Raw genomic sequence first — 5,000 nt, 5'->3', positions numbered from 1 at the left:
CAGGGGGTGCACATCCCCCTCCCCCTCTTCCTGAGATGACCTGCGGCTTTCTAGTACAACTGGTATTCTGCCAAGAAAAAAAACCCTCACCAGTCAGCTATGCCATTCCTTAGTGGTGCACACCCTCCTAAGAAAAATCCTGGATCCGCCCCTTAAGTACTGTTATAACAACATTTATTATATCTCTCAGATAGTATGTGCGCTGTAATTGGCTAAATTAGCAAGCCGTATTCTACAGTACAGCCCTCTGTACAGCCCGCTAAATTTAAAATTTCGATAAAACATTTAGTGAGTTTTTCATGTCATTTCTGTTGCATAAACTTGTACTGAAAACTGTTTTAATCTTGCAAGCAACTATTTCAAACTTAACGGCCAAGAAGATTTAGTTTTTGGAATTTTGGCACGGCAATCTTTGTGGCAGTTGAACCTTCCACTTGACTTTGACTAGTTTCCTTGCCTTGCTTGGGCCATAAATCGACGGGAAAAAACTCGGTCCGTAACTTACAGAACAGACCTCGAACTCGGTTAGTAAGAGGTATGTACTGATCCACTCAAATACTATACTCCCTCAAACCTTTTGCCTCTAAAGAGTGGCAATTTGTTGATTTATAGATTTTACTGTCTGATGCCAAAATAATACTTGAAAATAGGGAAAGCCTCATGGGCAAAAGGTTAAGAGGAAACACTATACGTCTCGCTATAATACATATTTTTACCAATTTAGCAATGAGGATGGCACCCCCAATGAAAACTTCCTTTAAAAATTAACTTTTCATGTTCATCAAAACTTTGCAATTTATCCATCTTCAATTGTTGCACAGTGTTGGTGAAGTAATCAGTACAACTGAATTGGTAGGAATCCTGCAGAAGTAACCACAAAGATTGGAATGTTTATATATATATATATCACAACTATCATCAAATTCAAATCCTAAAATTAAGTCGTTTTCTATTGATTACCATATATAGGAGAGATTGAGAAAAAAAAGCAATAGAATGATATGGCTATCTTACTTGAAACATGTATTTTCTTTTCCATGCTAAATAAAGTTTATGGTAGTAGGCAAAATGCGAGGCCAGGGCGGGGGCCGGGGTCAGGGTCAGGTGCCTTTTTTTTTGCCCAAATTTGTTTTGCTTCAATTTTTGTCCTTATTCTCCTGCACTGTTATTTTGGATGACCAGCATCTGTCCTTCATTTATGTTGGACATTACCCAAAAAAATTAAGGAACCCATGGATTAATGTATGAAAGCTCTTAAGGACGTTCGCGCCAATTGTTTCTGCGCATCCTTACTGCGCACGCAAATGCACACGCTACGTCATACACGAGAGTGCGCGCTAAGTAATAAAATGAGAAATTATAGGGCAAAAGGCCATTGCTATAGCTTTGCCTGAATTTAATGCTCTTGGACGTTCGGTGACCCCTATTTTTCTTTCCAGAAACGGATTTTATTTACAATTATCTCCACGTTGTCCAAAAATGAACAAAAAATCAATGTGGGAAGTTAAAAAAATTTCAAGATTTCTGCTAACGGGACATCAAATCCTGCCATCTTGCGGCGGCAAGGCGCGTGAAACTGTGGTCGCTAAATGCGAACTTGATCTTTAAGGAACCTCACCAGTTGACTAAATTCACTTAATAAGTCCACTTAAACAATATTTGGCAGAAAAGATTTCACTTCAAAGATTTAATTGCAATATATTTGGGTTTACAGACACTGGCCTTATTCGCTAACGAAGCCCGATTTTGTCACATTTTGGGTGTTTTTCCGGGCATGTTCTCTCCAAAACGAAGTCGGTGACCCCCAATTTTTTTTTTACATTTCTGACATAACTAACTCATTATCTTACAGTGGTAACAGTTTCAGAAAAAAATCAATGTTGAAAATTTTTCGCGCGAACGTCCTTAAGGAACATCTTTGCTTTTTATCCTAAATCGGCCTTTGTTTTTTTGTGTGTTTTAAACTCGCAATTGGTTTTTGCGAGCATCTAATTTTGTCTTTCCGAAAAACCGAAGTTTGTTTTTCTGTTTTCCGAAACTGCTAAAATTGGAGTTTATGGAATATACACCAACTGCCAGAGACACTTAACATTCACTGAGCTCCACACTTAAAAATCGCATTGTAATGTTTATTTTGTTAAAAAAAAAACAACCAACAACCAAATCACAGTACCACGATGGTCGTCACGCAGTCACGCAGCGTTCTCTCATGTTGTTGTCAATGTTGTAATCTGACTTTACTACAAACCATTTGTAGTAAAGTCAGAGTTGCACAGGAAATAATAAATGGTAGCCATGCAGTTCTATTTGGACGTCAAGGGAATTCGAATCCAGTTTTATGATAAGAAAAACACAACAATATTGAGAACAATTTTGCGATTTCAAACAAGCACATGAGAACGTTGTGTGACAACCATCGTGGAACTGCATGTATTGTGGAGAAGGTTTTTACGAACTAAACATTGAAATGTGGTTTTAAAATGTGGAGCTATTTAGCGAGTCTTCAGTGTCTCTAGAAGTAAGCGTACTATATTCCCTACAAAAACTCCAATTTCAGTCGGAAATTTTGTTAATTTCGAAAACCAAAGTAAGATGTCCCTTTGGTAGTTTCCGTATGTTCCTTGTTTTTATGACTAACTTCCACCATAAATGGAGAAAAGATGCCGAACATTCGAAAAAACAGTACAGGAGAGTAATGACAAAAATTGAAACAAAAAAAAATTGGAAAAAAGACACCCCGGCCCTGTGTTTTGGCTACTACCAAAGTTTATTAGCCTTTAAGGACATTCGCACCCATTGCTACTGTGCACTTTTTCGCGCATGTCACACACAACGTCATGCATTGCAGAATTAACTGGAGAGATTGTAGTGTAACGTGAAGTGTTAGATTTCTATCCCATATGAACCATGTGAGTGTTAGCCCTACTGATGGAACTGGGCCCACACAAGGACAGAGAAAAACTCTGACCAGGGTGGGAATTGAACCCACGACCTTCGGGTTAAATCTCCGCCGCTCTACCGACTCATGCATTGCAGGTCTACCACTAAGGTAAACACGATGCTAAAGGAACAAACATTTTTCACAAGAATGAAATGACAAAGCATGTGGGTCACGCAATTGCGTGACAGTGCGAAAAGACAATTGCTTTAATTTGAGAACTTCACAGCGATTTTACTCTCTTGAATGCTCGGTGAGCCCCATTGTTCTTTCCATAGATCACCTCCTTTCCTGATTTTGTCCATTTTAACAAAAAACAAAAAAAAAATCTTTACTTGAGAAGTTTCAAATATTTCGCCGTTTATGCTCTCGTGGGACCGAAACTTGTTTTCTTTCTTAGACTAATGTATCGTTTTTCAAGGTCTATTTCACCTCAGAAAAAGACATCTGCTGCAAAAGGTTGTTTAGTTATATTAGTTTTGTTTAATTGAGTACGTTTACCTGATCTAAATTTCACTAATGTTGGTTTTTTATTGTTCACAGTTGTAAGCTAGGATCGTCTTAAAATAACGCAAGCTTCTGAAAGTGCACCCCGTGATCTCCAAAACGAGCACAGTGACCCCCCATTTTTTTTTTTTTTTTTCCTTTTCGGCAAAAGTAGATCATTACCTTTATGCGTGGCAAGTTTCAAAAAAAATCTGTACGTGGAAACGTTTTGGGCGCGAACGTCCTTAAGTGAAACCCTCGTAAAATATTTTAAGAAAACAATTCAGTTCAAGGGTTTCGAGGGGATAGTGTCAACATTGCTAAAACTCCAAAAAATTAGTTCATAAAACATAAATCACATAATTTGGGAAGTCTGTGCAACTTTTAAACACTATACCCTCAAAACTACAATAAAATCAAGTGCTAGCTGACCACTCGCTTATGCGATGTAAATAGCTGTTGCCCTTCGAATCAACGGTAGCTACTGATATTATACGATACGACTTAGTAGTTGATTCTTTACTTAAGACGTAAATATTATTGCGTACAAACAAAGTGCAATCGCAACAAAACATATGTAATAAAACAAGAACTTGATTCACCTTTTGCGACATCCAAAAAAATATCAAGGTCTCCTTCGCAAATATCAGTATTAATTAAGCTCATCGTGTTCGACTGCATCGTGTTGTAACATGGTACGAACAACAAAGAAGGTTTGTTTTCACGGCAAAATGCCCAGCGAAAACAAATAATTAGTTACCTGTACTTGATGTGGGTTATTGCGACTGCAAATCTCAGACCATTATCTGACAGTGCGTTGAAATGTATCTGCCGTCTTTAAAAACAAGGTCAAAAAACAAACTGCTCTTGTCATTAAATTACAACTGATTGGCCTAGAATCCAGACTCTTCCGGAAACATGTGGATGGATCCAGAAAAATCAGGAACCATCGAGTGGAACCCGGAATCCATTGGATGGAATCCAGGATCCATTTGGATGGAACCCGTGAGTTTGGATCCGGGTTCAGGACTTTACATAAGGCGATATGATATTGTCGGTCAGTGTGAAAGAAGGACTACTTTTCATTATGTCTAGACACGTACTGCTGCAGATCATTTTTCTCAGTCTAGGTTCCAGACCCCTATTGTTTACGATATATACATAGTTTTTAAAAATTGTAACGGTCACTTTTGAAAATGTGTGTTGACTAGCATACGAAACGTCAAGTTTTATAAAAATGCGTTGGAATACAATGTTTATCACCGCTGTTTGTGTTATTTTCCTAATGAAGGACTACGAACTGAGGCCCGGCTGGTGGAACGGACTGCGGACTTGGTAAAGGGTGGTGGACTATTGGAGATATAGTCTTGAAAATAGATCGGCCGGCCCACTGAACAAAGCTAAGGTAAGACCATAGGCAGCCCAAGTTCGCGTCACTAGAGAGCGTGTAATAATTAATTACTAGTGGGAAGATGACCTTTGAGTGCAAGCGGTGTTGCGTTACAGGAAGCCGTTGAGAATTTAAACGCGTTATAAGACTTTGTATGAGAAATAAAATACCGTCGATTGTGAAGCC

General features: G+C 38.5%; 1 protein-coding gene across 1 annotated transcript in view; it reads right to left on the bottom strand.

The window, feature by feature from the left end:
* LOC138026044 (uncharacterized) overlaps positions 1–4,306 on the bottom strand; it is a 25,231-nt gene extending 20,925 nt beyond the window's left edge. The window contains exons 1-2 of the mRNA XM_068873227.1: positions 4,185–4,306; positions 717–861 (exon numbers count right to left, since the gene is read on the bottom strand). The gene's annotated coding sequence lies outside the window, so the exon portion shown is untranslated. The remainder of the gene's footprint in view (positions 1–716; positions 862–4,184) is intronic.
* Between the last annotated feature and the right edge of the window lie 694 nt (positions 4,307–5,000).

This window comes from Montipora capricornis, chromosome 12, assembly GCF_036669925.1.
Source record: "Montipora capricornis isolate CH-2021 chromosome 12, ASM3666992v2, whole genome shotgun sequence".
NCBI lineage: Eukaryota > Metazoa > Cnidaria > Anthozoa > Scleractinia > Acroporidae > Montipora > Montipora capricornis.
Note: the sequence above shows the minus strand (reverse complement) of the source record. Positions and strands in the feature narration are given on the sequence as shown.